General features: G+C 41.8%; 1 protein-coding gene across 5 annotated transcripts in view; it reads left to right on the top strand.

Moving 5' to 3' along the window:
* Nucleotides 1–9,358: 9,358 nt before the first annotated feature.
* The window catches only part of LOC130916179 (tumor protein p53-inducible protein 11), an 86,298-nt gene continuing 79,044 nt past the window's right edge, over nt 9,359–16,612 (top strand). For 4 of the 5 annotated variants that reach the window (XM_057836681.1, XM_057836685.1, XM_057836682.1 and 1 more), the window contains exon 1: nt 11,014–11,167. The gene's annotated coding sequence lies outside the window, so the exon portion shown is untranslated. Of the gene's footprint in view, nt 9,734–11,013; nt 11,168–16,612 lie in introns of those variants that run through there. The other variant, XM_057836684.1, reaches the window with a different exon arrangement.

Here is a 16,612-nt window from a genome sequence, read left to right as displayed (position 1 = left end):
AGGGGTTGGACTCTATTCCACTCTGGAGTTGCCCACGGTGAGAGGCGGCAAGTAGGTGAGAGCAGTGGCGGTCCTGGCTACTTTCGTGCCCTGGGCGAACCACCCCATCAGCCCTCCCCCCGACATCCAAACTACCCCCCCCCCCCGCCGACATCAAACACAAGAATGTGTTACGTTTTTTACGTTATTTTATTAAAATAGTCTATCCCCCGCCCAGAGGCGTAGCAAGGGTCCCCGGGGGCCCTAGGCAACAGGCAACATGGGGCCCTTTGAGCATGTGCAAGTAAGGGGGACAGTTGGACTTGTAGCAATAGCATATTTAATAAAAGTCTAATAAGGCCTCGCTCTCATTAAGCGCTTTTTTGGACACTCAAAGTAAACACCCCCCCAATTACATTATTCATTCACTTCACACTATCCTTAATTATTTACACACATTTGCCTTAATAAACAAAATATACTTCAGATTATTATTATTATTATTGTGCTTAGTACACATACCTTTACACATACCGTATTCTACTGACTAGCTGGTAAGTTATATTGCTTTTACTTAATAAGGATAACATTCTGGCACAGAAGTGAATCATGTAACATCTTATCAGTCTGGCTGATCAGTGTGTATGGTGATTCTAAACACTGATTTAATGTTCTAGGTAACATCTTTATGTATGAAGAAACGCTAGCATGCTGCAATGCTGTTAGCAAACGCTAACAAGATAGTTACAACAAGTTAAGGCAGTTAATTGGTTTACTACTACTAGTCTGCAGTGCTTCGACTACATTAGGACATAAAACTACAGTAACATAGTACACTCACCGCTGTCTTGCTTCCTTTTCTCCTCTTCTGCTTTTTTTTCTTTCTTTTATTTCCAGACGGATAACTTTTCATTTTGCCAATTAAAAAAGGGCCCGATCGCCGCCCACTCACTCTGAGTCACGTGACACACATACATATTTGTGCAGTAAAATGAACACGAAGTTGGGGGCGGGGGGTTTGAGTGCGCGCTGCGTGCGGTCATCTAGGCCATAAAAGTGGCGAAAACTAAGCACTTTACACTCATATGGATGTACAACATCATTTTAAGATGCTAAACTAACACCTTCCCTCTTAAAGCAAATGTGCAATGCGAATATAAAGTAAAGAACGCTCTCCTCGACGCAGTGAGAACGAGTGGGATCAACCAGTTGACGTAACAGGAAAAACACGAAACGGTCGCGCTGATGACGGCTCTAACTTATCATAAGAACTTTATGGCTTGAAGAGGAAATACTTACATTCGTTCATGGACGCACAGATTAATCCTAACAGGTGGGGTGGCCATCCTCTGCTCAAAATGCGCACCTTACGCTTACGCCTATTCTCGTTCTCAGAATATGCAGCGCTTTTGACGTAGGACAATAACAGGACTGGTTGCTATGGGAACGTACGCAGCGGCACACCACATACCCAAGTAACCTTGCTAAAATGAGTATTAAAATTGCTAATAAAATCGTTTAGGATTATTTTAGATGCATATATGTTATATTCTTCTTATAGAGTAACGAGGAATATGATAGACCCATTAATGGACTTTCTTGGAAAAAAAAACACCATTTCTTTAAGTAGTCACATGAATAATGAGGTGGCCTGTGAAAAGCTGTACAGGGAACGGGTCACCGCCCCCCTCCTTGCTTTTCCTCTGAGAGTGATTGAGACCCGTCCTGCTCACTAACTCTGCAGTTGCGAGCAGCTGATCCCCCTCCCGTCTCCCCCTGCCCTTTCCTCTGACACACACGACTCTCAGCAGCAATTGACATGATAGTAAGAGGCGCCCTAGCGCCCACTCTACTAACTTGACGTGGAAATGAGCGGTATTAGTCTAGAAAACTAACGGATTTTTTTTTTTTTTTCGAGGGCGCTTGTGCGCCCCCAAATAGATTGCGCCCTGGGCGGTCGCCCACATTGCCCATAGCAAAAACCGCCTGTGGGTGAGAGCATACTTTTTGCCCCCCAGCTTGGCACCTGTACGTTGGGGTTTACCCCGGTAGACGAGAGAGGGTGCCTCCCTAACCCTTTGGGTGGGGGGACAGATTCTGACTGTTGTTTGTGCCTATGCACCGAACACCAGTTCAGAGTACCCACCCTTTTTTGAGTCCTTGGAGGTTGTGCTGGAGAGTGCCCCCCTGGGGACTCCCTCGTTTTCCTGGGGGACTTCAACGCTCACTTGAGTAATGACAGTGAGACCTGGATGGGTGTGATTGGGAGGAACGGCCCCCCCGATCACCATGTTCAAACATAGGGGTGTCAATATGTGCACTTGGCACCAGGACACCCTAGGCCACAGTTCGATAATCGGCTTTGTAATCATGTCATCGGATTTGTGGCCGCATGTTTTGGACACTCGGGGGTCGATGAAATTCGCTTGGAGTTCCTAAAGGCTCTGGAGGTTGTGGGGCTGTCGTGGCTGACACGCCTCGATCACATCGCGTGGACATCGATGACAGTGCCTCTGGATTGGCAGACCGGGGTGGTGGTCCCACTTTTTAAGAAGGGGGACCGGATGGTGTGTTCCAATTATAGAGGGATCACATTCCTCGGCCCCCCCGGTAAAGTCTATTCAGGAGTGCTGGAGAGGAGGGTCCATCAGGAAATCTAATCTTGGATTCAGGAGCAGCAGTGTGGTTTTTGTCCTAGCCGTGGAACAGTGTACCAGCGCTACACCCTCGGCAGGGTCTTCGAAGGTGCATGGGAGTTCGCCCAACCAGTCTACATGTGTTTTGTGGATCTGGAGAAGGCGTTTGACCGTGTCCCTCGGGGAGTCCTGTGGGGGTGCTCCGGGAGTATGGTGTACCGAGCCTCTTGGTAAGGGCTGTTTGGTCCCTGTACGACCGGTGTCAGAGTTTGGTCCGCATTGCCGGCAGTAAGTCGAATTCGTTATCAGCGAGGGTTGGACTCTGCCAAGGCTGTCCTTCGTCACCGATTCTGTTCCCAATTTTTATGAACAGAATTTCTAGGCACAGCCGAAGCGTTGAAGGGGGCCCGGTTTGGTGACCTCAGCATTGCATGTTTGCTTTTGCAGATGATGTGGTGCTGATGGCTTCATCAGGCCATGACCTCACACTCACTGGAGCGGTTTGGAGCTGAATATGAAGCGGTTGGGATGAAGATCAGCACCTCTAAATCCGAGACCATGGTCCTCAGCTGGAGAAGGGTGGAGTTCCCTCTCCGGGTCGGGGATGAGATCCTGCCCCAAGTGGAGGAGTTCAAGTATCTTGGGGTCTTGTTCACGAGTGAGGGTAGGAGGGAGTGGGAGATCGACAGATGGATCGGTGCAGCGTCTGCAGTAATGGGGACTCTGCACCGGTCCGTAGTGGTGAAGAAGGAGTTGAGCCGAAAGGCAAAGCTTTCAATTTACCAGTCGATCTACGTTCCTACCCTCACCTATGGTCAGGAGCTGTGGGTCGTGACCGAAAGAACAAGATCCCAGATACAAGCGGCCGAAATGAGTTTTCTCCGTGGGGTGTCCGGGCTCTCCCTTAGTGATAGGGTGAGAAGCTCGGTCATCCAGGAGGGATTCGGCATCGAGCCGCTGCTCCTACGTGTTGAGAGGAGCCAGCTGAGGTGGCTCGGGCATCTGGTTCGGATGCCTCCTAGACGCCTCCCCGGAGAGGTGTTCCGGGCATGTCCCACCGGCGGGAGGCCCCGGGGATGACCCAGGACACGCTGGAAAGACTTTCTTTCGGCTGGCCTGGGAACGCCTTGGGATGCTGCCGGAGGAGCTGGTTGAAGTGGCTGGGGAGAGGGAAGTCTGGGCTTCCCTGCTAAAGCTGCTGCTCCCGCGACCCGACCTCGGAGCAGGCGGGAGATGATGGTATGGTATGGAACATTTTACCTTATACATTTTTCACAAATTCAATTCAAATTCAGATCACAAAATGTTTTTTTTTTTTTTTTTTTTTTTTTTTGTTAGGCAGTTTGAACATGTGACACTTGGTCTAAGTCAGTGCTTCTCAATTATTTTCTGTTACGCCTCCCCCCAAGCAAGACGTAAATGTTTCGCGCCCCCCCAAACTCTCTGCCGCCACTGTAAATAGTATTATTTGTCTATAAAATTACTATTATAAATACGCATCTGCCTAACATTGTGTCCTTTTTTTCTAATATAGAAAAAAAGTAACAGATCAACTTATAATAAAGTATAACTTTATTAACATTGTTTTGTTTGTAACAGAGAAGACTTGACGTGCATCAATTTGCCTGAATTAAAAAAAAAAGAAAAAGTCACATTCAAACTGTAAAAATACACTCAAGGTACATTTTTGACCATTTGATACAGAAAAATAAAATGTAATAAAATCCGTAAATTAATACAAATTCAAATTGATTAGAAACATTTACTCATGAGGACAATATGCCAAAAAATTTGACCGAAAAAACAATGAATAAAGGAAGAAAAAAAAAAGTGTCCTTGGACAGAAGGACAGTTTTTATTTTTGCTGCTCACACTCAGTATTACCTCCTTTGCAATGGTGTGGAGTCATTTTGCAATGAGCATGCTAACAATGCTCACTGGTTTACTGATATAACACTGACAAAGCAGGACTACTGTTGGCAATATTCGGCACGTTTTCGCTGAAAAACAATCAAGCGGCTTATCAATGAGATTGGGGTCGAATGTCTTTAAGTGGCGTCTTAATTGATTTGGCTTCTGGCAGTCTGCTATAATTATTTTCAGACACAGTAAACAGTAGTCTTTCCTTATCACCCCACTGTATTAAAAGTCAAAGCTAAAAGGCAAACGGCACGAAAAAAGCGCATTCTCGGCGGCCGAGGTAGAACCGTAGGTGAGGGCGGTCGTCGTGACGATCCCAAGCCGAAAATGGCACTTCTCGGGCGGCGACGTGAGAACCGGACAAGACAGTGGGTCGCTGCGTGAGTGAGTCCGGTCGGAAAACGGCTTTCGAAAACGGCGGCGGCGCACTGCTCTTCATATCTGTTTTCTGTGTGTGCTGAGTGCTCTTCCTTAGTTCAAAAATACTGCACGCACTCTGAAAATGAGAGCGCCACTGCCACCCACTGAGTGGATGTGCAAGTACACTTTATTCCAGTCTGGCAAAAAAAAAAAAAAAAAAAAAAGCATGTTCCCCGAGGACACATGTGCCCTCCCTGGCATTGCTCGGCGCCCCCCCCCAGGGGGGCGCGCCCCACTATTTGAGAAGTACTGGTCTAAGTAATCACGTAGGCCTATATTAAATGGGAAAGATTAAGCTAATAAACCTGTTTTTTACCCAATTATGTGTTTTTCTTCCCAAATCAAATGAGAAGGAAGAAAGGGAAATGAAGCTTGGAGGCTGTATGGTCTCCCTGCGAAGTATCATAGGTGCAGTGAGTCAATGTCATCCAACACATAATACTCTTTTACCTGTCTGCAGATCGGATGGGAAAAATATTTGTGTTGAATTTTCAAACTAATACATTCACTTTCAAATTACACTTTTCAGATGCGGGTTTTCTTGGTAATAATTCAATCATTTAATCCAACTATTCATGTCTGACAATTCACATTAAGTTTCTAGACTAGTGACACAACTTGCCCATATGATTGATGTTTCAGTTGGGCAGCATGTAGGAGAAGCGAAAGAAAAGAACAATTTCTTTCCCTTGCCGGTTGAATGGGTGCAAAGGACTTTTTTCAAATTATGTATAACTTCACTGTCCCCATCCATCCACTGTCTACATTTGTTTACCTCTGAGATGTTACGATGCATTGAAATACAAAATATAATGGAAATGTTAAGGTTCAATGGCGTATATCTGCATTAAATTACCCTGAAGTAACTGTCCCCTCTTGCTGTGCTTACACTATCAGCATTATCGTTTTCACCAGCCATTATTAGCTTGTTCTTTCCTCCTTTCAGGAAGTAACTGCAGCCATTGATTTTCTACAATCTTCCTGTCATGATGAGTGGCTCCCCTCAGGTGGCAGCCCTAAATAATCCTTTTCATTAAATGAAGATTATGCTTTTTCTTCTTTTTTGGTGTGCCTAAAATAGCAACATCATGCTTTCGTGTGGGCATTTAGGGATTTGGAGGAGAATTTTTTGATCCATTGTTGGATTGCTGGAATTTCCAAATAATTACGTCGGATAGCTTAGTTTTAAAAAACATCACAAAGAATTTCAATCTAATGCCGAAAGGGTTGTCTAATAGGATTAGCCAAGACGTAGGATGTATGGGAAAACACTGATATGACAACTGCTTTGACTGTATTTCATGTTGGTTCTGCTGTATCTGAAAGGATATTTACAATGAGTTACCATTAGAAGACACTATATGTAGCGCCCCCAAGGTAAAATAGGATATAAAATCTGTTTTTTACATGTCAGTGGTTGTACTCAACAAACTTTATTGTGAAGCCTACAAAAGCATGAAAAAGGAGATCTTACTCCTGTGTTTGGTGGAGGTAATATAAACTCAGTACATTGGTGATTAGGGTTGGCGGTTTTCTGTTAAGCTCTGCAATTTTCTAGTAACCCCGCCAGTCCGCTGTTCTATCCTGCCTTTAAACTTTATGCACCTTTTGCCCTTACACATTGACTGTAATCTTGCCTGTGCTTGCAAATCCTCTGAGCCTATTCCTACTAGCACTCATTCAACACCTTTGCTCAAAGTTGAGGAATTCGTTTTATTAACACCTAGCTGACTCCCATGTTGTGACAAAAGGTGAGTAAAGAAGAACTTATTTTCTCTATGAAATGATAACGGCACAACAAAAAGAAGCACATGCACTTGGGACTGTGTACTTTCAATGTTATTTTTGTGAGGAACAGAAACACTGCAATGCATTTGAGTATTTTTTTCCTTATTTTGTTTTGTTTAGTTTTTTGCATGTAATTGTGACATGATAGTGCTGATATGAAGAGGTTGTACAGTGTGGTGGCGGATTCTTACAGTGTTCATAATCTCCAAATGACATATTTGCATGAAAAACACTTTTTCGCCATAAATATACATCTATCAAATGGAAAAACAGGAAGTACGGCATCGAATGAGCCGGGCTTTTTACACAAATTGCTGACATGTACATCGTCTTTTGAAACTCGTAATCATAAATTCTGTATAGACCCTACTCACCAACGTCACAGAATGACGTGTCACTGTATCCGGCCGCCATATTGTCCGTCATTGTTTATCTGTATTCTCAATGGTTTCAATTTGTCGTGCAATTTATTTTATAGTGCAATTCATGGAAGCCCCGGTGCTTTCAGACGCTGTAAACTCATTGGATACGTTACATAAAAGGCGTTATGTGGAAAAGCTTCAGTCTATCCATTCGCCAGATCCATATTTGATGCCTAAATCGATATTTTTTTGACCCGCTGTCTTCGCCCTCTCTGCCTGACATCTGCTACCCTGATATCTACAACTATCTTGTCCACACAAAAACAGCCTATTCTCACGAAAGTTTGAAAAACTTTAAGAGCAGCACTCTAAGCAACATTACCCCGTGTGACCCTTCACTTCCAATTTTCTAAAATGGCGACAATCAATAAAAAAAAAAAAGTTGACTGCGATGGCCGACGCTTCAAGGATAGGTGGATATTGGACTATTTCTTCAATAAAACACGCAACAACTGTGTCCGCCTCATTTGCAAAGAGACAGTCGCTGTTTTCAAAGAGTTCAAAATGTGAGGCGATATTACTAAACGAGACACGCTGACATGTACGACAACATTACAGGGAAGATACGCAGCGAGAAATTATAGCAACTTGAAGCTAGTTTAATTTCACAGCAGCGGTATTTCGCAAGAGCCCGAGTGTCGAAAGAGAACGCCACAAAGACGAGACTGTTGAAATTATGAATTAAAAAAAATAATAAAGCAAATGTGACACACGGAAGTGCTTGCTAAAATTTGTTTAAATATATTGTTCCATGTAAATCAGCCAAGGTAGCCCCCCGCATTTTTACCACACCAAATCTGGTCCCCTTTGCAAAAGGTTTGGACACACCTGTTTAACTGATGATCCGTAGACGAGGCCAGTTTCTTTCACTTGGTACCAGCTAAATATAATTCAAAATGTAATGATGGTGGAAGAAATAAGCATCTTGAATTTGAAACTGTATGTTGTCGGCGATTCGCCTTGCAATGATCTTAATTGTGGTTGTCAGCCCAAAACCCTCTAAATATATATTAAATGCATCTTAACAGCCCAAAACCCTCTAAATATATATTAAATGCATCTTACCAGATATAAAATGACTACTACATAATCTGTGGTAATCGTTTGGAGCCCAGTTTTCTCGTCAAATTGCAGCAGTCCATCTCGCTCTCCTCTCCGGGTCTCTCAGAATACGGTAGAACTTCAAGTCTCTCCGTCTAGCTTCTCTGTTATTGCAACCAACCGCCACACACGCCTTCACCATTTTGATTATTAATGTTAACGAGCAGAAAAACACGCCATAATAGGTGGAATTTATGTAGCGGTAATGGGTCAACACGACGAGTTGACGGACAATATGGCGCGGAGGCGTGGTTGTGACGTCATGTGAGTAGGGTCTATAGCTACTGCTCACTGATGAACTTTGTAAACACCAGTTTTTTTTATTCAAGCCATACTTTGTGAGGCATCATAACTCTTTGCATTGCTAGATCTTGTGTAAAACAATTCAGTGGGCTCAATTTTTTTGCTGAATATTTTGTCAACTCGCCCATTTTGGGACATGCTGTGCTCTGATAAAACGCAATAAATGTTTGACCTTAACACAAACAACAAATATAGGTAACCTTGTGTTATGCGTTGTTATACAGTCAGCATGAGCATAACATTTGAACCTTCTCCATTTCATCCTCAAGACTTAATTGTTGAGCTATCTGAATTATTACTCATTGTTATGCTGCAGAAAATGCATAGGCCTATTGCAGGGGCGGCCCAGGCCATTTGGGGGCTCTAAGCAAAATAATGCAAAGGGGCCCATGTTTTTGGCCCACCATTTCGTCACAGTGTACTGTGAAACCCATACATGCAATCCAACCCATACAGATTTTGTTGCACTGCATACTTCCAAATTCTCACCCCAAATGATTGTCAGTACTTACAGTAGATAGCGCCTAACCTTTTTCTAAAAGAGGAAAAAAAGAAGTTAAGGAAGAACTTTAGTTTTTTTAAGCTTGTAATCAAGTATCAAAACTCACAAAAGTCAAATAAAGCAAACTGTAGTAAACAAAATAGAATATAAATTAAACAATTGCCAGATTGGGGGCCCCCTAGTGGTGAGGGGCCCTAAGCAGCTGCATAATCTGTGTATAGGCTGGGCCGGCCCTGGCCTATAGAGTCTACCCACGCACCACGTGTTCGCTGTAGGGTTCCGCCCACTTGTCCGTCATTTTGACTCTGTATTTGCATTGCTTTCAATTGATGGCGCAATTTAAAATGCATTTCATGGAAGACCCGGTGCTTTCTGATGCCGCAAACTCCCTGGATCTGTTGCATAAAAGGCATTATGAGGAAAAGCTTCGTTTTATACAGTCGCCAGATCCATATTTGATGCCCAAATCGATGTTTTTCGACCCACTGTCTTCGCCCTGTCTGCCTGACATCTGCTACGCTGATATTTAAAATGATCTTGTCCACACAAAATCGGCCTATTCTCACGAAAAACTTCAAGAGCTTGGACGCTTATAAATACTTCGTTGCTGGTTGGGTGAAACAGGTCCTCGTTTGGCAGGAATCTATCTTGTGCTTGGAAAGGTGAGTTACGAAATTTTCAATTCGAATTCTTTTGTTATTGCTAACATCCACTGTCAAGTCTAATGTATTTCATGTCGTTTGTCAATGGAGTTAAGGCTTTTAATGTTTATATGGTTTAGCGATAGCACGCACTACATAAAGGCTTTTAATGTTTATATGGTTTAGCGATAGCACGCACTACATACATACGTGTATGTTGTCGGCGATTAGCCTAGCAATGATCTTAATTGTGGTTATTTGTCAGCCCCGTAGACGAGGCCAGTTTCCCTCACTTGGTACCAGCTAAATATTATTCGAAAAATAACGATGGTGGAAGAAAGGGAAGTCACAAACATCTTGAATTTGAAACTATGTCGTACTACGTCGTATGTTGTCGGCGATTAGCCTAGCAATGATCTTAATTGTGGTTGTCAGGCCAAAACCCTCTAAATATATATTAAATGCATCTTACCGGATATAAAATGACTACTACATAGTCTCTGGTGATTTTTTGGTGTCCAATTTTCACGTCGAATTGCAGCCGTCCATTTCGCTCTTCTATTTGGATCCCTCGGAATACGGTAAAATTTCAAGTCTCTCCTTCCATCTTCTCTGTTAGTGCAACCAACAGCCACACACGCCTTCACCATTTTGAGTATTAATGTTAAGGAGCAGAAAAACACGCCGTAAATAGGAGAAATGTACGTAGCCGTAATAGGTTAACACTATGTTTTGACGGACAAGTGGGCGGAACCCTACGCGACCACGTGGTGCGTGGGTAGACTCTATAGGCAAATGCAAGCAGAAAATATAGGCAACGACAGGGTGTTATTTTTTTGGGGGTGGGGGGACATTTTCATGAGCACAGTAGACCTTCACTTAGCAACATCTTTCAATTAGAAGGATGGCTTGCTATCAACAAATTTTCATTTTTATGATATTCCAATATGACAGCAGACTCATTAAGCTTGACAACTTGATCTAACTTCACACGTTTATTTATTTATTTATTTATTTATTAAATCAATAGATACGTATGTAAAATATGTATCAATATTATGCATTATGTTCTAATTATGATTGTTAAAATAATACATGCACTACAATTGAATTGAAATATTTTATCGTATACCCTTTTGTGTGAATATTTTGTATCATGTCGATGCCATTTTAGCAACTTTCAGTGATAGCTAGGGCATACGCGGAGCAAATTCTCAGGGCGATGCTCTTTTGTATAGTACGGTAGCTTTAAATGTACGTGGTGAAGCGAGCTTGGCTCATTACGGTAAGTGGGAGCTCGTGGCTGGCTGGCTGGCTTGGTGTTTGTTGAGTGAAAGCTCAGTCACTCAGAACGCGGCGATGATCCTCTTCGCTATCTGCGGGGCTCACTCCTTGAACTAAACCACTACCGTCTTCTTTCAACCAAACACAGGACCCTTTTCTGCTCCACCTCCAGTAAGTTACTTTGCTTTCTTCTTCAAATGTTCTTTTCCCGCAAACGCGGATGAATTTTACGGTGATTTGAGGGATGTTAATGCGCGTGTGCGTGAACGCCTTATTGTGACTGTTGGCTAAAATAAGGTAAATTCACCCCATTACGAGCACGGGAGATTGTTTAACTACTTTTTTTTCATGGTATTTTCATTTATGTGTATTTTTTTCCCGGGGTTTAGTTTATGGTTTGTCGAAGTTTATGTTCAAGTGTGGGCGAAGTTAAGCGTGGGCAGCCTTGCTTAAAACCAATTATAGCGTCAACTCAGAAAACAATGCATGACAAATAAAAGTCATATTTACTGTCTTTTCAACTTGATCGGTTAACTTGCTATATTACACTTGTTTACTGCCGACAGACAAAAAATTCATTTGAACTGAGATAACTGGCATTGAGTGATTGTTTTTAATTGCCATTGACGGTGGTAGGCGTCCAATTCATTTGGACTGGGAGGGTTCCCAGATAGCACACCGTCGTTGAAAAGATGTTGGATCAACAATGTTGTTTAAACGTTGAAATCCTTACAAAACCTAAACGTCATTTCGATTAGTAGTTATATTGGAGCAACGCTGAATCAATGTTATGTTTTCGACCAAAACGCCCGCTCATCCATAATTCAATGACTTTTCAATCATATTTCCCGGTCAATCATAAATCAACCATTTGTCAACATTAGTTCATCAACTATAAAAGTATGTCAACCTAACTATCGCCTGACATACCATAGAACAACGTTTTTTCTCCGTCACTTGACGTCTAAAATGTCGATTTCAACCATACTGATGATTTTGATGGAAAATCAACGTTTATTCAATGTCGGTCTGCTATCTGGGTTACCACTCTCTATCGCCGTCAATGTACCAATTGCAAAGCCCCGCCCCCATGGAAAACTGGCAACTCGAGGCTTTGTAAAATACTCCCATTGAGAGTGACCGAGTGAACGAATGATCTGTGGAAGATGGTAGGAGTAGGCCTGTCGCTATAACAAATTTTAGTGTGCGATAATTTATCTAATAACTTATTGCGATATGCAATATTATTTCGCCCCCGCATTTTTTTTTTAACCAATTTACAATAACACAGTGAGAATACAGTATATATGAATAGATCAAGTACACCCATTTAAACACGATAAATATTTACTCTTAAATTCAAAAATACTTTTTAAGAAATCACAAGTAAAAACAATAGACCATGCCTCTTAGGTAAAAGACAACAATATTAACACCGCACAGAAACACAGAATAAATAAAATGTGTTTTTCAAGAAAAAAAAGATAAAATTGCACTTAATAACTTAAGCATTTAGGCAAATGAAAACTTTCCCTCTCATAGCTTCTGCTATGGTGTTCCATAGGGATGCAACGATACAGTTAAGTCACCGTCCGGACGGATTTTCGATCCGATTCAATATATTTAATGCTCTGACCAAAAAAAAAAAAAAAAAAAAAGTGTTTTTTTTTTTTTTTTTTTTTTTTTTTTTTTTTTACCAGCTAGGTTTACTCCATGAGCAAGACATCCTGTTTGTGGTCCGAATCCATCTGTGTCACGTACTGAATTAACAATATTTGCAGCATTATCTATAGTCACTGGTATGGATTGATTTTGCCTTCTTAACTTCCATTCAGTCATGGTGGTTTATAATTCCTCGATGTAGTATATGGACTACGTGTCCCATAATCACTCTGGGCTCACGTAGCCATGACACGGGACGTAGCACATCTAGTTTGCTATTTCATGATATCATAAAAAAGTTAGCAGACGCCACATTCACGTCTGCTCATTACTGCACAACACCAGCATATGACGCTCATTACTGCACAACACCAGCATATGACAATCGATTTTCATAAACAGGACGAGTTTGAAGCACAGCGCTCTTTATTTGCCACTCAATGTTCATCATGTCAGCTGTCTGTTGTTAAAACGAGGTTGTTCGTAGCAGCCAAGTCAGTAACAATGTTTTTGCGGACTTCGTTGTAAATATCCGGTTTTGTGCCGAAAAATAGCAGCCCCGCGTGAAAGGCCACCCCTGACGGGAGCGCCCACATGTCAACAACACCGGCACGGCGAAGATGGTCCGCAGTCAATCCGGCGCACTGACGCGGCCGGTATACGTTGAACAATAGGATATAATGGGAACGATTGGCTCCGGCGCTATTTTTTGCCGGACCTGGAACGAAAATGCATTTTGCGTAGTTGGTAACAAGGAATCCGAACTTTTAACAGCACGTCTGCCGCACGCGCGCGCACCCGTGCACGCGAGGCGATAAATCGCAGCGGAAAAATTACCGCCTTCATTTTTATTTATCATGCGATAAATGGAATTATTGCATATAGGCTTAGGTGGGAGATCAAATTTCTGAATTTGCACCACCACAGCTGGCAATATATATATATATATATATATATGTATATTTTAAATTTCTTAATGAATTTTGACTAGAAGCCAAGAGAGAGGGTTGCAGTATACAGTGGCGCTGTACGTCAATGGTATTAAATCTAGTGATAGAAAGACTTGTAGTTCTTAAAAGATACATGTTATTGTGAGTTAAAATAATTTGACATTGTAACCTCTCCTGATGTTTTCGTTTTTATACAATTTGTAAAATTAGTTTAACTATTAGGTCATCTTTGTTGACATCGCAGGGTGGTGACGTCACATGGTTACGCTGCCGGGCTTCCAGAGTATGACTCTTGCGACATAAACATGTAATCTGTTCAACCCTTTCAATATGAACCCGAGAGGAACATTAATGAGTATGACAGCACTGTTAATATTTAAAAAACGAGCAGCAAAAGCAAAATGAACAGGAAAGATGGGATGAGATGTGAGAAGAGTAGGAAAAAAAACTGTGCTCTGCCAAAATATGATACACTGGTGAAATGTTCTACAAGAGGTGAATTTAACACCCAAAGTACTATCATGTGCTTTCAGCTTGTTTTGTTTCGATGCATGCAGACAGAACATACTAAAGATGCCCTTAAAGCAGGGGTGGGCAAACCGGTCCTCGAGGGCCGCAGTGGGTCCTGGTCTTTGTTCCAGCTGACCCAGCACAGAGAGTTTAAATCGTTTATCCAATGAGGTTTCAGCAGGAATGAGAAGCACCTGCCAGCAATCGACTGATTGCACTTCAGATTGGTGAAAAGGTGTCCTCTTAATGGGTTGCAACAAAAACCCGCACCCACTGCGGCCCTTTGTGGAATCGTTTGCCCACCCCTGCCTTAAAGGGTACCACGGGTATAAAGACATGTAGTTCTTAAAAGATAAATGTTAGTACGAGTTCTAATATTTTGATATTAAAACCCCTCTTAATGTTTTCGTTTTATTAAATTTGTAAAATTATTTTAAACTAGTAGGTCGCCATAGTTGTTGACGTCGCAGGGCGGTGACGTCACATGACCACGCTGCCAGATTTCCACTGTGTCACTCTTTAACTGCATTAACATGTCCTCGGTACTGCCCTTCCATTTTGAACCCGAGTGGAACATTAATGAGAAGGACAGCAAAAGACGCGAATGAGTCGAATAGCTTTCATGTGTCAAGTTCGGTAGTGACAGCACTCCCCTCCCTGCTCTAGTGATGAGAGCAGGAGAGTGTTTGATGTCAAAACTGTTTGTAGATCTTCACTCTAAACTATTGTGTAATCCAGTTTATTCCAATATTATTATGGAAATAGTAAACATCCAGAGCTGCCGTGTGCTTTACATATAATTAGGGTGTACAGTGAAACACAGCAGTTTGATTATTTTTGCTGATAGCCCGGGGCTGTTCATCCCAACACTCGAAAACGTTTGCCTCTACCGAGATGTCTAATGGCGTCTAATGACATTTTACCTTATTTTTGTCCCGTAAAAGCAGATGTCCAGATTGTTGATCAACCTGCCGGTTGCTTCCCGGTGAATAAGCGACACGGAAAACGAATAAATGGTATTATTGCCCAACAGATTATAATGACGCCATATTTTGCACATTGAGATCTCAGAGGCAGAGAAAGGCGAGTGGACAAAGGCGTTCATTGGACCGCGCCGTTTATTGGCATAAGCTTCGGCAACTCCTTCACAACAAAAATAAGTACCACATAGTGAAAAGACAACAAAAATAATACTCATTTCTCTCAAAAAAATAATGTTCACAAAAAGAAAAGCGCTTCAATCTGTATTAACGAGGCTTCTCACACAGTTAAACAACAATGCAAAGAGAACTGGCTTTCACAATCACAATAGATATGCAAAATCCACATAAAACTTACTCAGACTTTGGTCAAACTCTATTTAAACATTTTAGCAACTCGTTTAGCTCAGCAAACACACTGACACGTCTGTCGTTTCGCATTTAGTTCTTTATACATGTGATATCTACCCCGAGCATTATGTGGGCGTAGTTTGTAGCGGCTGTTGGCAGCAGTCAGGTATTATTGTTTTTTATCCAGCGGTATGATTTGAGCCAGAGCCATGAGTTGAGCATTTTCTTTACCCGGGTAATGACAAGCATGATGTTTACTCTCGGTCTGTTCCTCATTGCGTCCAGAAGACTGCGCTGACTGTGTTTTAGTTCCGCTTTACTTGACATATCTCAATAATCGGAATTTGGATGTTTGTAAATCTTTCTCAAATCTTCCACGGCCAAATCACGAATAATCTAAGAATCGGAAATTTTGCACACCTCTACTAACCCGGTAGTATTCGTCGAGTGACAGTGACAATCGACGTCATCACTCCGAGCGTCCATAAAACGTGGCGCCTTCCGTAGGTTAAAAACATGTATAATCATGTGTAATCATGTTATAGATTTTTAAATCAGTGGCAATATTTTATGTGTTTCTAATAACATATTTTAGTAAAAGAGAACAATTGTGGCTTATTAGAGCCTACAAGTCTTTAAGTCTGAGGTTCCCTTTAAATCTTACAGAGAGGAGACAATTATTGTAGTCGAGGCGAAATGCTATGCAGAACCAGGAGTGCAAAAATTAAATAAATAAATACACATTTAAATAAATTACTAAATGTGTCATTAAATTGCTTTTATTTCAATATTTATTTCAAGTATTGTTTTTTAATTAATTCAATGTATTATATATTTCACTTATTTCAATTTAGTTTTTTAATTTTTATTTAATTATGAAAACATTTATTTCCATTTTTATTTCAACATTTATATCGCTTTTTATTTATTTCATTATTTATTATATTTCAACATTTATTAATTTCATTCTTGCACTCTTGTTCTCCTTGTAACCGCATGAAATAATTTTTATCTGCCATTGTCTCATCAAACTCGGTGGGTGGGCGTGAACTAGGCGGGGTTTGAGTTGAGCGAATCAAGCTACATGGCTCTGGAGTCAAGCTAGTGCTCCCTCCTTCCCAACGTGGCAGCATGGCAGCGATTGCGGAGATTCTGCATGAGCT

This window comes from Corythoichthys intestinalis, chromosome 5 (genome assembly GCF_030265065.1).
Source record: "Corythoichthys intestinalis isolate RoL2023-P3 chromosome 5, ASM3026506v1, whole genome shotgun sequence".
Classification (NCBI taxonomy): Eukaryota; Metazoa; Chordata; class Actinopteri; order Syngnathiformes; family Syngnathidae; genus Corythoichthys; species Corythoichthys intestinalis.
This window is presented reverse-complemented; position numbering and strand designations above follow the sequence as displayed.